We start from the raw sequence: 18942 nt of genomic DNA, 5'->3' as shown, positions 1-18942 counted from the left end.
TGTGTTTACACCTGTGTGTATATTATATATTTAATACATTGCACACATAAAAACATTGAACTTTATTAAGTGATGTATGCAAAGACATATACATATATGTGTATGTGTTTACATGTATGTGTATATTATATATTTAACATATTTCACATACATGTGTGTGTAATTGTACTCTCAAAATAACAACCCTGTGAGGTGCCCCAGGTTTTGATTATTTCCACTCTACAGATGAGAAAACTAAAGATCAAAGAGGTGAATTTTTTTTTTTTACCATTCTTGGTCCTATCTCATGTGAATGCTGCTGGCAGGATGTGACTATAGGTCACTTCTACCTCTAAGTCCAGGAAACTTTCAAATTATATAATATTGACATGATATTATTGATGATGGTGGTGATGGTACTGCTGATGATAGGAGGGATGTATTGAAGCCAGCTCCAATAAAATCATAAGAACTGATTGTAACATTCTCAGTGTCAGCATTTCCACCTTGGAATTTGGCAAATGCAATAAATCAGGGATTGAGTTATTGTTCTGTGGTTGTCCAGCCCAACCTGGGATCCTTGTCCAAAAACATGATGGAGAAAATGCATGATATATGTTTTTAGACAGCCACTTTTTAAAAACATTTACTAGTACACTTTCTGAATCCACTTCAAGTGATAACTCACATTATCATGTTCCTTTAAAGTTTACAAAGTGCCTTTTTTAAAATGCCTCAGATCAGCAGTAGGAATCAAGCAGTTTTTATAACAAAATAAGAAATAAACCACTCAGATACCAACCAATTGGCAGCCACAGTAATAGTGTATATTTCTATAGTGCTTTAAAGTATACACTCTGCTTTCCTTCCACGACCCTTTAATGTAGAAGATCAAATGTTATCATTCCCATTTTATAAGTGAGAAAACTTTAGTCCAGAGACTTTATATGACTTTTCAAAGGTCAAACTTCTAGTAATATCAGAAGTTGGATTTGAAGTGGCTTTTGATACAGAATTAATAGATAAGAAGAATTCCAACATGCTAAGGAGCAGGAGGAAGATATCCCACATAGAAGAAAAGGCACCAACCAAGATTCTGAGGCAGGAAGGCATGTAGTATGTTTGGGAAACATCATTTAGATTGGCTGGAACACAGACTTAGCAAAAGGAACAACAAATATGGCTCAAAGATCCCTTTTAAAATACATAATCAGTATCGATACTAACAATCCCTTGATACAAATCATCTCAAAGCTTTAGCCTTTTCAATCAATCAGATACTTAGGGGACTTTTATCCTTTGTTGATTAATTGATCATTTCTGTGAAATCCTAATGATGCTTTACTTATATTTCCTGCCCTTGTATCGTATTTAGCATCATTTATCTCCAAATTCTAGTATTTGGGCTTTTCTTTCATTCTTTTCCATCCTGGGTGCAAAGAGTGAAGTCTTCTATCTGGCCTGGGAGCAAGTGTGAGCCATGGGGATGTAAGAATCCAGGGATCCAGGGAAAGTGTTACAACCAACCTAACAATTGATGATCTAAATTTCCAAGAGTCCCCGGACTCCAACCCGATAGATACTGTCAGCCATCTTGAAAATGAATTTAATGCTGTAGGGGTATAGAGCTAAAAATCCTGCCCTCGGAGTATGAGGAATATAAAGGGGATTATGCTCTTGAAGTATTGGTATATTGTGTTCTGATTCTGCCTTTGAAGTAAATATTACTTTGTAAAAGCTAATCTAATGTTAAGTGGTAAAGCTGAAGTGAAGTATTAATCACTGGTCATTTATATAAATGAAATGCAGTTTGTGAAGGTCCAATCTAATGGTAGAAAAGAAAATATCTCTAAACTTATCAGTTTGACTCTAATTCCTCAGAGAGGGGAGCTAATGCTTTCATAGAAAAACATCGGAGAATAAATTTACATAATTTGTCAATGAACATTTATTAAGTACCTATTATGTACCAGACACTTTGTTAATTCTGAGGATACAAAGAATGGCAAAAAAGCCCACCCCACCTCAATATAGTCCCTGCTCTCACAGAAGCTCACAATCTAACAGAAGAGTTGACAGTCTAAATTGGGGAGGTAAAGTTTAGGAAGAGTTGAGTAAAAATCAAATGAGGAGAAGGAAAAGGATTCAGATTAAAGGAAGAGGATTCAAAGAGAAGGAAGAAGAGCAGAAGGGCTCAAGAGGAAGCTAAAACAAGGTTAAGAAAAACACAAATTGTAGAGGTAAGAAATTAGTATAGTAAGGAAGAGAAAGGAAATATAGTGGATCTGTTAATGTGTGAATCAGATGAGAAAGTGAAGGAACAATCTGAAGCTGAAGTCAGTTCTCCATAGGCGCTGTTAGCAAAAGGGAGAAAGAACAGAGGGATCTCACTACCAGCAAGTATAGATGATGAATTTACAGTGATGTGGAGTTGTGATGTTTGTGTTTCTGCTATAGACAAGTGACTATCATTTTTCTAGGTCTTCTTTTTAGAATAAAAGTTGGACTCAAGTAATATCTCTCTATTCTCCAGGTTATCTGAGAGAATATAATATTCCTTAAAAGCACAGATACAGACTATAACAAAATAATTACAGAGAAGAAAAGTGATCTAAAAGAAGCAGAAGAAAATCCTGACCTTTCCAGGACACTGTAGAGTGAAAGAATGTCACCCAAAAGAAAACTGGAAGGACTATTAAGTCCTTATTAAATATTAACAGACATGAGGCTCTTTCCCCAAAAATGAAGGAGATAGATATTCTTAAGGGGAAGAAACTACTTGTCCCCCAAAGAATAACAATACTTATCTTCAAAGGTTAGCAGGTAAGAAATATCCAGTAAGCTTAAAAGGAATGTGGGACGTGTGATGATGGGTTGATGATTCTTTATTGAGAGGTACTGAAGCAGCTATTTATCAACAAGCTAACAATAAGGAGATCTGCTTTCTTCCCAGTATATCTCTCCAATGTGGGACAGAGAAACTCAATCAGTTGCTGTTTCAATCATTTTTCAGTTGCATTCAGCTCTTTGTGTCTCCATTTGGGGTTTTCCTGGCAAAGGCACTAGAGTGATTTACCATTGCCTTCTCCAGCTCATTTTATGGATGAAGAAACTGAGTCAAACTGGGTTAATTGACTTGCTGGAGATCATACATCTGTAAATATCTGAGACTGGATTTGAACTCAGGAAAATGAGTCTTCTTGATTCCAGTCTTGGGGCTCTACCCATCGTATCACCTTGCTGCTTCTCAAGACTTGTCACATTGGATGACTACTACTCCTGGTAGTGTCCCTGAATCTGGTGATTCAAATGGAAGCACCTGATAATCCAGAAGGCATCTAGAAACATTGCTAGAGATTACAGAATGTGGGGGCATAATAGGAGATGGATGGATCATTGTGAGCTCAGCCTCAGGCACATGGACAGCACACTCAGCCTGTGTGAGTAATGAAAGATTCTTGGCAAGAGAAAGATGTCAACCCATCAAAAATCTACATGGATGATTGAATCAAGCAAATTATACTGAGTATTTTGCTAACATCTGGGCTCTCTTTTGGCCAATCCTCTATCATATGAGTGAGAAACTAAAACTTTAGGGTGCAAATGATGTTTTCAACATTGCTATGAAATAAAGGCAAGGTTGGGCAGCTAGGTGGTGCAGTGGATAGAGCAAGGACCTGAGTTCAGTTCAGATTTGATCTCAGTTCAGCTAGTTTCCTAGCTGTGTGACCCTGAGCAAGTCACTTAACCCCAAGTACCTCAGAAAAAAAAGTAAAAAAAGAAAGAAAAAGTTTTCATAAGAGAAAAATTGAGTTGAGAAGTGCATAGCCAAATAAGAAGATGGTATTTTAGAATGGGACTTGGTTTTCTACTTAAATTACAGGAATGACAAGCTCCTGTCATTGGTACGGATGGAGTATATCTAACACAGGCTGTTAGAAATATATTTTCTTGGAGAACTGTGAATCTGTTCAAAGGAGCTTTAAACCCGAAATGAAAGGAGAGGCAGAAATCTGCCTATGTATATCCACCAAACTAGAAACTATGGAGAATAGCTATGATGTAGGAAGGAAAATCACAGTAGAGATATTCAGAACTTCCCGGGAGATATAATACAAGAAATGTGTCAGCAATAAAAAGCTGTGGCCTCAAATATTTATTTAGATGTAGAAAGTATGGGAAACAAGCAAGATAAACTTGAGAGCCTAATGCAAAGAGGCAAATTTGACTCCAGGGGAACAATTCTTGTAGATATGACCTGGCAATTGTTTCTGTAGGTGCTGCAGCCCCTGCCTTTTTAACTGAGGAGGCAGAAAAGGAACGTCATGTCACCAAAGTCCTTGGTGCTGTCAAATAATTTAACATCAGAATGGGATAGAATTTTAGCAGTGGAAATAATATTAAAGAAAATGCATTATCATCTGTTTTGCTGTTATACTTTAAAGACCAGAGACCTTTCTATCTGACTTGCATCTGAAACTACTCTATGGTGCAGTCTCCCCCATTAGAATGTGAATTTCTTGAACTGTCTTGAATTTTTATTTGCATCCCTGTACTTAGCTGAGTGTTTTACATATAATAAGAAATGCTTTTTCATTTATTCTTTGAGATTTGATAGGATGAAACCCAAGACTGGAATGTGTTTGTGGAATTGTAGACTTTATTATAAAAGAAGTTAGGAAAAGAAGTAGGTGACAAGGTAGAATTTAATATTAAAATGATATATCCATTTACACTGTTGAGCAAAAATGCCAAACAGGAGACCGGGTGGCGGGGGGGGGGGGGGGGGGGGGGGGGGGGGGGGGGGGGGGAGAGGGAGGAAAAGGGAGGAGGGGAGCAGATTATTCAGTAGTGGGAAAGTAGGAGAAAAAAAATCAGATGAAATTTAATAAAATTAATAAAAGATACAATACAGCATAAATAATAGTGATTTGTGGTCTTCTCAGTCAATATGTTTGGCATTTTAAGTTAAGAGAAGAGATAATGCCTGTAGGGATCCATTTCTATTTGAGTTTGACATTATTCCTCTTGAAGAGTTGGACATTACTCTTCAAGAGGATCATTTATTTCAGAGAAGAAGAAAATTTTAATGGGTAGAGAGTGTACTTCACTGGGATCGCCTTACATTAATAAAAGCACAGATCCTGTCAAATAAGAATTTTAAAAATACTCTTTTGAGATCATCTAGAAACCAGAGGGAGAAAACATGGTGGAGAATATTTGAAAGATATATGAATATATATATTCAGTAAGATGATGATGATACAATGTATTTTCACTATTCGTCTTTGGCAGTGTGGTTCCCTGTCTGATTTGAATTCAGAGTAACAACACTGACCATTTAAAAATTATACTGAAATAAATGTGGTATATCACAGCATAAATATTCTTTATTGTTGTTTTCTTTCTAAAATTGATCTGTCCCTCATACTACTTCTCCCCTCAAGTAAGCAAATTAAAACAAACAAATGAATAAAACCTCATATAGTTTCTGAGATTAGTGAAACAAATTCCCGCATTAGCCATGACCGGAAATATTTGCTTCTTTTGTCACCCTAAGTTAAACCACCTTTCTTTCATAAGGTGCCTGGCATTTTTCGTCTTCATTCTTTTGGTCTCATTATTTATTATTGTGTAACTCAGAGTTCTAGTCTTTCAAAGTTGTTTTATTTCTCCATAATGTTGTTATCTATGTAGAAATTGTTTTCCTAGTTTTGTTCATTTCACTCTGAATCAATTCATAGAGATCTTTGCAATTTCCTCTGAAATTGTCCATTTCCATGATTTGTTATCCTTTTCCCAAGAAGCAGATCCTTCCCCTTAGTTTCTAATTTTTGACCACCACAGAAAGCACTACTATAAGTATTTTTCTATTCATCTGTCTGTCTACCTATCTACCTACTTACCTACCTACCTACTTACCTACCTACCTACCCATCTACCTATCGACCTATCTAATCTCCTTTGCTTCTGCTTTCTTTGCAATACAGGTAAAACATTGTCAAATATGCAAATGACCAGTAAGCAAAATTTAAAATAACAAAGAAATACTTAGTACTGTAACATGTGGCCCCAATTACAGGTGGCAATGAAACAGAGTGTTAAGAAAGAAGAAAAATAGAGAGTGGGGTAAATTTATCATTGTCCTGTTTCCTAGGTTAGCTTGTTTTTTTCCTGAATTGGGAAGAAATATTATTCTACTTTGGGGATCTTTAGTAAGTTGGGCTCCATTACAAGGCAATTAGACCAAGCCTTGACAAAAAGAGTGTTGTACTGACATGTAGTCTAGATTTTTGGAGATGAGATTTCACTTCTAATTTAAGAGATTTTTGGAGTGAATATGGTCTTATTGAGGAAAATTCCTCAGAGGGAGTCAGCTCAGGAGAGATGAAAAGCTCTTAAAAAGAAATTCTGAAGACACAAAGAAAAACATTTCTGACGAGGAGGAAATGGAAAGAGTTGTTCATGTGGATAAACAGAGAATTCACCAACAAACTCTTGGAAAAATATATAGAAGATGAAAACAAGGTCAAATAGCAGAGCATGGATATATAACCATAACATAGCTTTGTAAGAATTGTGTCAAGACAATTCCAAAGGACCCATGATGAAAAATGTGATTCACCTCCAGAGAGAATATTGGTGAACTCTGACTGCAGACCAAAGAATACTTTTTTCATTTTCTTTATATTTCTTGTTTTTTTTGATACTTGTGTTTTCTTTTGCAATATGGCTAATATGAAATATGCTTTTATGATTTCACATATATAATCAATATCATATTGTTTGCCTTCTCAAGGAGTAGGAGGGAGAGAGAGAATTAGGAACTCAAAATTTTTTAAAATGAATGTTTAAAAAATTAACATGTAATTAGGAAAAATAAATAAAATTATATATATTTTTAAAAAGAATAGTATTAAGACTATTTAAGCTCAGAATAAACTGAAGCTGGTGAAGAAAGCTAAAAACAACAAAAAAAATTTTTGTTGGGGTTAAGCTCTCTACTCTCTACTCTAAATCAGAAATACAGATTTTATGTGATCTTGACTATTGTTTCTTGGTACAGAGCTATAATTCATGGAATTTCAATCTTGATAATTCCAATCAAGGCTCCCCTTGAGAACTGGGCTTTCATGATAAATGTAGTTTTCTCATTTGATCCAGCAGCAATGGTCTTCTTGCTGCCCCTTACAAATAACATCTCTTGACTCTGGTCTTTTCGTAATACCTACTATTCTAGTACACAGAATGCTCTTCTCTTTTGCCTTTATCTCTTGGTTTCAAGATATCTTCAAAACTCAACTCAAATCTCATTTTCTGTGAGGACCTCTCTCTGATTGCCTTCACCAAAGACTTTTCTTGGAGGAAAGGATGCTTTTCCTTCAAGATTATTTTTCATATATACTGTTAATTTCTTGTATTTTGTTTGCATATTGTCTCCTTTGTTAAAATATGAGTTTCTTGGGGGGTAGGAATTTTGTCTTTTCCTTTACTTGTGTTCCCAGTCATTAGCATATAATAAATGCTTAATATGTGCTTGTTGACTAACTTACTGTCTGATTCACTCAGATGAAAGAATGTCAAGAGCCAAACTGTTCTGGCTTTACCATTGATCTCAAGGTTCAAGATTCCCATGATACTCTGCACCATTAGTTTTCACTATCTTCCTATACATTTCTTTGAAGGAATCTAGGAATGCTAAGATATTTATTTATTAAGCTCTTAGCTTTCTCCTTCAGAGAGTAGCACTCAAAGGACAGTGCCTGTAGAATTTTTGGACCATACTATCAATCAACCAACCAAGGTTTATTTGGCATCTTTTATGTGTCAATCATTCTGCTAGATGCTGAGTATACAAATATAGTGTCTGCCAGTGTCTTGAATAGGTTGGAGTTGTTCCCATTTCCTGCCCAAATTCCTGAGTTGCTGAAGTAAAAGAAATATCTGTTTTATATAGATGAGACTGGTTTCTTTAAGTGGGCAAGGAAGTTGTCCTTTTTATTTGACTGATTCAGAGTATGAAGGTTTAAACCATTGTTGTGTCTTCCTGGTACACCTGAAGTATAAAAAGCTCAACCCAAGAGACTCCTTATGCTTGCCAGAATCCTCTATTACATTGCGAGTCAAATATCTCCTTTTAATTTGGCACAATAATGGCAAATGTGAAGATGATTGCATCCTCTTAAAAATCTTTAATTGTTAAACAAATTGAGCATTATGAAATCCTAGATATTTACTACACTCCAATCCCAAGTGGAAATCAATGAATTCACCTGAACCATGCATTTGCTGGGTCTGGACACATTAGAGTCATAGTATCCACCGTTGATACATATGACTTTCTAACAGCCCTCATTCTGACCCAGTATGAAAATAGGTATCCTTTCTTAGTTCCCAGAAGTCTAGTCACTTGCAGAGGCTATAGAGGTATACACTTCAAGTGTCCTTTATGACATGATTGGAGTATAATTGTCATTTAGGTTATATATGTCTTTTCTAGCACAGAAATTAATTTATATGTATATTTTATTTTTTCCAATTACATATAAAATTTTTTTTAATACTAATTTTTTAAAATCTGAAGGTCCAAATTCTTTTCCTCCCTCTCCATTATGGAGGCAAGCAATCTTATATAGGTTATAAATGTGCAGTCATTCAAAATATATTTCCATATTAGTCAGTTTGTATAATAGGCTGAAGCTCGAGTTGATGCACTAAGGTCCAAAGCACGTGAGACTAAATAGCAATTGGACAATACTCTATTAATATACGCTTGGAGAAAGAATGGCCCTGCCTACTCTCTGTGCAAGTTTTGATGTGTTGTATAGGAAATGACGCAGAGACGATTAGGTGGGTGGAGGGAGAGAGGCAGAGACACTGCTAGCCAGAGTCCTGTCACAACTGCTCTCACTTCATATCGCCATTCCCCTACATCTCTGCAAAGAATAAAGCTCATGGATTTTCCCTTATTCTGACTCTGGCTGATTTTAATATAATCTAGGTGCTAAACATGGTCATCACAAGTTTGTAAAAGGCAGATCAAAAAAACAAACAAAAAGAAAGCTAATAAAAGTATTCTTTGATATTCATTCAGACTCCATCAGTCCTTTCTCTGGAGGTGAATAATATTTTTTTATCATAAGTCCTTTGGAATTGTCTTGGATTATTGTATTACAGAGAATAGCTAAAATGATTATTATACAAACTAGTTATAATAATATACAATGTTCTCCTGGTTCTGTTCACTTTACTTTGTATCAGTTCATATGTCTTTCCTTTTTCTAAAAGCATCCTGCTAGCCTCTTCTTGTAGCACAATGGTATTCCATCACAATCATGCCTTCTTTAACCATTCCCCTATTGATGGATATCCCCTCAAAAAGAGTTGATATAAATAATTTTTGCACATATAGGTCCTTTTCCTTTTTTAAAATTTTCTTCGGGATACAGACCTAGTAGTCATACTGCTGGATCAAAGATATGCATGGTTTTATAGCCCTTTGGGCATTATTTCAAATTACTCTCTAGAATAGTTGGGTCAGTTTACAAAAATCCATCAATAGTGTATTAGTAGGACACTCTATTTTTGATCCTTATTGTCACTTTTGTAAGAAGTCTTATGAAGAACCAGGAAAGGTTGGTGGGGTTACTTTCTTCTATGTGGAGAGCAGCCCCAGTTCCTGATTCCATTTTTGTTTACCAATGCCAGGCAATTTGTTTCCCAATTTATCTTTGAATAACCCAGTTCTAAATTCTCTCATAAATGCAATTGGCCTTTAGATATCTGTCTAGTCAATAATTATAGCAAAAGTCAGTTCTTTTTAAAGTGTCATAGATCTAGTGTTGGAAGGGCCCTTGGAGGCAATTGAGTCCACCATCCCTCATTTTACAGATCATGAAACTGAGGTCCATTTAACTAGAGATTAAGTGTCCAGGATCACACAGCTAGTATGTGTCTAAAATGGAATCATGGTCTTCCTGACTCCAAGTCATCTGCCCTTGTCACCACTACACACCCACACTAACTTAGTAAAGCAGCATCATCAATCAGCATTTGATCCTGAGATGAACCAATTAAATTCTTTGTCATTCTGGGAAGAGTGGCTCTATGTACTGGTCCATATTCCAGCAGGTTTGGGTTGATTGTCTTTAAAGAGGTATTGTTCAGTTGAACCATTTTCTCTTTTAATTTCTATCACTCTTACCTGAGAAACAATCCCATAGAGCTAATTTTTGTTGTCTTCTACCATCTCTTTGTATATGAGTATTGTATCTAGGATCATAATTAATTCTAAATAATTGGGGAATTATCCTTGAAGCTTTCACATTGATATGTGTGACTAGAGCATTTTATCAAGAACTAACTCTTTGCACACTTGGATCAACTCTAGTCTCTATCAAGAGGCTTTTCTGATTACCATGGTGGTTGTTCCTGATCCTCCTCTTCCCCCATACACATACATGTACCGCTATTTTTATTTACATACATCCTGTGTTAAAAATGATTGGGATATGTGGCCATACTTTATTCTACGAGTAGAATGTAAGCTCTCTGAGAACAATGGCTGTCTCACTTTTGTATGTATATCTTCAGCATCTAACCTAATGTTTGACATGCAATAGCTGCTTAATAACTACTTCTTGGCTAATTTATTGATAGTATGGTCTACTGTACCATTCTATAAGCACTATCCCTTTGATTTCTGCTCTTGGAAGCAGGAGTTTCAACTCTGATAAAAAAATTAAAAGTCTTTTCTTTCTTCTGTTGTAAGATCCTAAGGAACATAGCTGCCCTTTGGAGATTAGCAACACCAAATTAACTACCTAATATAGCACCCAGAATAGTGCCTGTAAATAAGCCACATCTAAATAACACAACAAAGGCTCTCTCTCTCTCTCTTTCTCTCTCTCTCTCTCTCTCTCTCTCTCTCTCTCTCTCTCTCTCTCTCTCTCTCTCTCTCTCTCTCTCTCTCTCTCTCTCTCTTTCTCTCTCTCTTTCTCTCTCTCTCTCTCTTTCTCTCTCTCTCTCTCTCTTTCTTTCTCTGTTTCTCTCTGCCTCTTTGTCTCTGTCTATCTCTCATTATGTATTTGTGTATTTCTATAACTATCCATATCTAATTATTTTACCTGTCTGTGAATCTATATCTTTCCATCTGTCACTTGTCTTTCTAGTTATCTCTGTCATCTTCCTGTCTATTTATCTACTTACTTATTTATTGGTCAGTTGATTTCAGTCATATCCAACTCTTCACAGTCCCATTTGGAGTTTTTTTGGTAAAGATACTAGTATGGTTTGTCATTTCCTTTTACAACTCATTTTGAAATTGAGGCAAACACTTTACTTAGTCAGGGTCACAAGCTAGTAAGTGTCTGAGTCCAGATTTGAACTAAGAAGAATCTTCCTGAATCTATGTCCGGCATTTTATCCACTCCACCATCTAGCTGCCATACATGTTTAGACAATATCTGCAAATATTCAAGTCCTAGGCTACGGAACGTTATCATCTTCCAGGAATATCCAAAGTCAAAAATAGATGAATGAATGCATTCATGAAAAAAAGAGCATTTATTAGGCACTTACTAAGTGCAAAGCATGGGGGATACAAATAGAAAACTGAAAGCAATTTTTTCTCTCAAGACATTCACATTCTAATGGAGGATTCATGTAGGAATCTCTTCTAACTTCTCATCACTCTGTAATATTTCTTGGTAACAGTCTCTTACCACTCTTATATTACCTTTCTGGTATCTAGAATCTCTAGAAAGAATTCAAAGGGTTCCCTTCTTGCTAGGTGGGAGCACTCCCCTGAAAACAATCGTGATCTTCTCTACCTAGTTGCTTCTAACTGTACTGTTAACTGACAGACTGTTTCACAGGACTTGCCCTTAACACTGTTGCTACTGTGCCACTGGATGCTAAGGAAGATGGTGGTACTGAGTCCCTATCTAAAGGTTTCTTTCCCCCATTGCATAAATCAAAGTCCATCTTTCTCTCAATGTGAGAAATTTTAACTCAATCACTAACTCCTAGTCACTGTGTGTGTGTGTGTGTGTGTGTGTGTGTGTGTGCATTCATGTAGTAAATGGGGAAAGAGAGAGAGAAAGAGAAAGTAGAAGAAGAAGAGAAAGAAAGAAGAAGGAGGAGGATGAGGAGGAAGAGGAGGAGGAAGAAGAGGAGGAAGAGAAGAATTAGAAGACTGAAGAATTAGAAGAAAGAAAGAAAGGAAGGAAGGAAGGAAGGAAGGAAGGAAGGAAGGAAGGGAAAAAAGAAAGAAAAAAAGAAAAGAAAGGAAGGAAGGAAGGGAAAAAAGAAAAAAGAAAGGAAGGAAGGGAAAAAAGAAAGAAAGAAAGAAAGAAAGAAAGAAAGAAAGAAAAAGAAAGAAGAAAGAGAAAAAGAAAGAAAGAAGAAAGAGAAAAAGAAAGAAAGAAGAAAGAAAGGAAGAAGGTGGTGGCAGAGAAGGAAAGGGAAAGGAAAAAGGAGAAGGAGATGTGGTTGGTAGTAATTATTTTTAACTAAGTTTCAAAAACTATCATTGTCAGCCATCTCTTTGGGGACCTGGGAATGCTCCACCATATTAAGCAGCTCATGCAGTGCAGCAATGTACCATCTTCATTCCTATATGCCTTAATCTATATTTGACATCTTCCCTCCTCCAGTCCCTAGCCTCATGTAAAGTACTTTTAGTATTGCTCATGTCACATTCAATAAATACTCTGCTCTTCAATAGACCTTGATGAGGGCTGAGTTCCATTACTGAGTGCTAGTTTTCCAATAATTGAATAGACATGGTGACTATTCACCCCAGGCCACAGGCTTACCATGTCACTTCAGAACAAAATTATGTGATGGCGCTTCAGTGCAACTATGTCTCACTTTGACATAAACTGTGGCACAATAATTCCTAGAATCAACTTGCTAGTTAGTTCTGTATTGAAAAGAGCTGCTGCCACATCATACCCTAAACCTTTGGGGGAAAAGCTTCAGCATAACCCACAGTTCAATGCATCTAATATATACCATTTGATAAGTAACTGGCATGAGTGTCCTGGTATAAGAAATTTATATATTTAAATAGACTAAAGAAATCCCTGCAATAATTTAAAAGAGCAGAAAATAAAGTAAAATTCAACAGGTCCACATAATATATGAATTAATTTGACTTAAAGCTTCATAAATGATTTAGGTCAAAGAGCCCTGTAAAATAAATGCAGTTGATATGTCATTCAACTCTGTATTCACCAGAATTACTGGGTTCTGTGGAATTGTTGGAAGGATAATTATATCTCATTTGGCTCTGTCAACTATCTTTTAGAAATCAAGAACTGTTCATTTTAAAGGGCCAGATTCTTATTGGTATCTTTCATTTTCACATTGTCTCCTCCTGTTGAATCTAAACAACCATTCTTTATGACAAGCCTTTTGTTAAGAGGAAAAAGCCTCAGTAAACATAATCAACACTGACTTTATATGAAATGTGACAGTATATGTAATATTTTATATCACAAAACCTTTCCCTTCCCAGACTCCCACATCTCTGCAAAAGGGAAAATGCAGGAGGAAAATATTTTCTCATCTTTTCTTTGGGAAAACTTGTTCTTTGTACTTCCACAAGATTCCATTTTGATTTTTTAGTTGGTTATTCTTTCTATTTACACTGTTGCAGCTGTCCCATATATTGTTTTCCTGGCTTTAAAACACTTAAGTATTTTTAAGGTCATCTAAGCTCAGTTCCCATCAGGTTAACAAATCAGAAAAGGAACAAGCATTTTGAAAAGAAAACACTTAATCAGAAATGAAACAATACTAAAGGAAAAGGAAGGCACTCTCAGCACACATTCTGGTGATTTAGGGTCTCATTTCAAGTAAGACTTGACCTTCAGTGTGGGAAGATAACGGCAAATGTGTCTTGCACAGCTGGACAAAAGGTGAGGAAACGCCAGCTGTGTATACAATTCTCCATGGTAAGCACCTCTGCTGTCTCAGATTAATAATAATAATGTCTAGTATTTATATGGTGCTTTAAAGTTTATAAAGCACTTTACATGTATTATTTTATTGATTAAATAATATAAAATGATAATTTCAATTCCTCTCAGTAAACATTTATCAGGCACCTACTCTGTGCTGGCCATTGTGGTAAGTAATTTCAATTGGAGCAAAAGGATTTCCCCCCGCCCCATCTTCTTCCCCTTCATTTGTCAAATAGAAAGAAAAACAAACTAATGCTTTTGCAGTCCCTTCTTGCTCTGGGTACCACCATGACCCACATCCCCAAATAACTTTTCTTCCTTCCCTCTAAAGCCCCCATTGCCTTCATGATGCAATAATTCTGTACCTCCAATACACATTATCATGAAATTTTAAAACCATTCAATGTTATCCTTGTGAAATACAGTCCTTTCTATGAGACATGTCTCTATTTAAAAGTAAAAGAAGACAATTAAAACTCATTAACAGAGCTTGTGGAGAAGGAAAACACCCTTCAGTTAGCAATGCTTTCCTTGGGATGGCTTCAGTAAATTAGACCAGGCAGGATTCACCAGTGGCTTTGACAGACCATCAATGTGTGGCTTCTCCTGGAGTTACCCACAGTTCTTAGTAGGTGTCACCCCAGGTGTAACTAACTTTGCCAGAGGGAACAGGTCTCCATTCCAGTTTTGGCAGGAGACACAGTCATCCCAGTTAAGAATTCAAAAGCAACACTTTTGTTAACTTTTGTTACCTCTACTCCAAAGCATCCCTCTTGCACTACATTACCCACCAGTCTCTAGCTTTGCAAATTTTGACGAGAAGTCAGGAACTCACCATCCTTCCAATTTCAAAATGAGTCTCTGCTATCAACAGTTGGAACATGGTTATCTCTAAATCCTGATGCCCTTTCCCCTCTCAGGTCTTTAGAAGGCAAATCTCTTGTTCAAGAAAGCTACCTCTCTTGGATCTAAAAGCTTGACAAATCAATCTTATTTCTTCTCATTTATAACTAAATTTCCAAAAGTCTACCTGGAAGGGAATAAGTTTTGATAAAAGTATCTACCACATGCAAAGCATGAGGCTGAGTCCTTTTTCTATCAGATAAATAATGCATTTGATTCTCACAACAACCCTAGGAAGTAGGAAATATTATCATTCCCATTTTACAGTCAAGGTAACTGAGGCAAACAGTGCTGAAATGTCTTGCCTGGGGTCATATGGCTAGTAAATAAATCTAACAGTAGAATTGAACTCAGGTCTTCTTGGCTACAAGCCCAAAATTCTATCCACTAAGTGCCCCTTAAAGAAACTGGCAGAATTATTCAATTGACCTGATATATCTAGTACAGAGGATGACTAAAGGGAGCTGAGTTCCCCCTTATGTTACCACACACTCCAGGGTCATCTCCAATCCTCCTGATCTATCTCTGGCCACTGGACCCAGAAGGCTCTGGAGGGGAAAGTGAGGCTGGTGACTTTGCCCAGCCCTCCCTCACTTCAATCCAATTCCCTTGCATGTCATGGCATCTCCTCCCTGATGTCAGGGTCTCCCTCAGGCACAAAGAACAAACAACAACAACCACATTTGAAAAGAATAGATGGAAGTAAATCTGTAACCAGGGTGGGGTGCAGGCTATTTATAGGGCGCTGACAACTGGTACTCCACTATATAAAGAGGCAGCAGCAGTGGCTGTGACATTTGCTGCAATGACAGGGCAGAGCCTGGTGACAAGATGTTGAGAGCCACGTTGGGGAACAAGATCCCCTGGGGGAGTGGTATGACTGCAGCTCTGTCTGCAAGAAGAGAGGAGGGGGGGCACGGGCTATCTGAACCCAAGCTCTGATGTGGAGGAGATAGGGAGAGAGAAAGCAGGCCTCAGCCCTCAGGGCTAACACCGGCAGCCCAGTTCCTGACCAATGGGACTGGGAAGGAAGGAAGAACAAATGAGGCTAGTGTTCCATCACACCCTGTTCCATGTAAAGCTGAAACAGACCCATGCTGCTTCTGGAGTAGGCTGCTGGCTGCTTTTCCTAGAGCAAGTACACTTGGAGCCAGAGAATTTCTGGGTAATACCAAGGGGTCCCATTTCTCATTTATCTGCTCATCCTGAATCACAAAATCAGAAGCCAATCCTGGGAAAAGCTGGTAACCTTGAATGAACTTTGATTTAAAAAGTCAAATATATAAATGTAAAGCTTTACAACATATACACACACAAATAATATGTATATGTTATATATAAGTATATTTATTATATACATATACACTTATGTATATATATGAGATATAGTTGTGTATAAATACATATAATTTTATATGTATTTTCTTGTAGTAAGGCTGTCTCTCCATATATAGCATTGGAATAACTGTGTCTCAAAAAGAGACAGAGTGGACATCTCTAGCCTCTTTGCTCCACCCCCATCTTCAAAGGAGATTTGAATTCCTGCCAGGAGAGAAAGCAGGAAGTCAGGGCTGGAAGCTCAGCCACTCTTCTCTCTTTAGCAGAGAGGGTAGCAAATTAGAATTATAGCTATCTGCTCCCTTAATGATGTTAGTCTAGTAAATATAGTTTTCAGGTTCAAGTTTTATTCCTAACCACTATTTCTTAATGGGGAAGGAGGACCCAAGTTTTATATTCAAGGCTTGTTTCTCTTCCCATCAAATGCCAGTCACACAATGATTATAAATAGCAAGAAACAAAGACACCCATCTATCCAAGTTGCTAGCAAACAAGAAATCAAAGAAGGTGTACATAGGAGAATGTATATCACATAATACAGAGGGAAAAAGCTTTTCCACTGGGAATAAGATAACTCAACTCAATCAAGAGAGAGAATCCCAAGTTTACTCAAAGAGGAAATTCCCCGAAGTCTCGAGATTAGCAAACTGAGGATAGGGACATGAAACAGACTGCTAGCTCATCTCACATAGACTTCTTCCAAGAATCTCATTCTCCCTTTAGTGACCTGAGGCAGGGTTTGCACTTTCATTTTCTTTCTCAAAGTTGGAAGCTAGAATACACAGAAGAGACTGAAGACTCAAGTGAAAGTGAGGAGAGCTCTCTTGTCCCCTACTCCTCATCAATTCCACCCTTACTCATTCCAATGGGAGATACTAATCTATGTTAATGATGAGCTATCTGATATTAATAGGCTTTGAAATTTGGGATATGTGTGTGTATACATACATACACACACACACACACACACACACACACACACACATATATATATATATATATATATATATATATATATAATTTTTACATATATTTTTTCTTAGGGCAGCCAGATGGCAGAGTGGATAGAATGCTGATCTTGGAGTCAGGAGAACCTAAATTCAAATCCAGCCTCAGACACTTACTAGCTCTGGGACCCTGGGCAAGTCACTTGATCCTGTTTGCCTCAGTTTCCTTCTTTGTAAAATGAGCTAGAGAAGGAAATGATCAACTATTCCAATGTCCCTAAAATAAGAAATAAGAAAATCCCAAAATAGGGTCACAAAGAGTAGGGCACAACTAATCAATGTACATATATATATACACATACACAAAAATATAGACACACATATTATAATGTGTTATCTGTACAGAAATAATTGGATAAAAAGAACTGATGAAATCAACATGTGAGAGTGTAGAGAAACAAGAAAGCCCCAAGATAGGACATGACATGCATGATGATACAGCAAAGGAGGCTAAGAAAAGGTAATGAGAGAGAGAAAGAAAACTGAGAGACAGAGATAGATACACACAGAGACAGACAGAGACACACATAGAGACAAAGAGATAGAGACAGATACAGAGACACACACAGAGAGATAGAAAGAGAGACACAGAGAGAGAGACAAGAAGAGGAAGAAGGAGAGGGAAAAAGAGGAAGAGGGAGAAAAAGAGGAAAGGGAGGAGAAGAAAGAAAGGAAGAGAGGCAGAGAGGGAGAAAAGGAGAGGAAGAGAGGAAGACAGCAGTATCACAAATATCCAGAGAGGAGGATGGTCAATGGTAGAAAATGTTGCAGAACAGTCAAAAAGGTCGAGAAGATCCAAAAGGATATGAAGAGACCATTGGATCTGTCAATTAAGAGATCTAATTTGTGAGAGTAGTTTCAGCTAAATGGTGAGGTTGGAACTAAACTGTAGAGATGAGATGATGATGAGAAATGAGTGAGAAGGAACAGAGGGAACAACTGTCCACAGCTTTTTCTGAGGGATGATCATGCCCACTTTCATCAATGAATGGAGGAACCTCCCTACTGAACATTTCTTGCATTCATGATGTTATAAATATGGATTAATAATAATGATGATGATGAGGTGCCTTATATCCACATAGCACCTTACAAATAACAAAGTTCCTAGATACTCTACGAGATGGATCATGCATCATCTCCCATTCACAAATGAGTTCAAATGAATCTAAAAGGGTCACAAAATTAGTTCCTAAATTGCAATTTGAACTCAGGCTTTCTGCTTCACTGTACCAAATGGACCACTAGCTCCCAGTAGCATGAGTACAGATTTGTTTCTCAGATTAGCCAACTGTCATCAATGAAGGCAGAAAAAGACCTTCACAAATAACGTGTCGTGTCATTTTTGATTAAGGGTCAGGAAGAGTCGGACACTTGGGAACCAGTGGATGACTTAAGTCCCCAAGGTTCCTCTATCAAGGAAATGGTCATCCCAAAAGCACTTAATGTTGCTCAGTCCTCTACAGACCCGAGGCCAGGGAGAGCCGATCTGCTTCTACTTTGGCGTCTTGGGTCTGGTATCTGTGACAGTTGTGAGGCTGTTGATTTTGAATCTTTACAATCATTTCTCAATTCCTTTGCAGAGTAGGATGCTGTGGAGTTGCCAAAATCTGAGAACGGCGTGCAGCTGCCAAGAATGTTCCGTGGAGAATTGAGCCTGCTTGGAAAGACAAGGAGCAAGGTCTCTCACATTATGAGCAGAGAAGTGACGAAGCAATTTGGCCCTTATTTGAAGGACTGTTCTC

This window comes from Sarcophilus harrisii, chromosome 4 (genome assembly GCF_902635505.1).
Source record: "Sarcophilus harrisii chromosome 4, mSarHar1.11, whole genome shotgun sequence".
Lineage (NCBI taxonomy): Eukaryota > Metazoa > Chordata > Mammalia > Dasyuromorphia > Dasyuridae > Sarcophilus > Sarcophilus harrisii.
The sequence above is the reverse complement of the archived record's forward strand: the minus strand, read 5'-3'. Positions refer to the sequence as shown.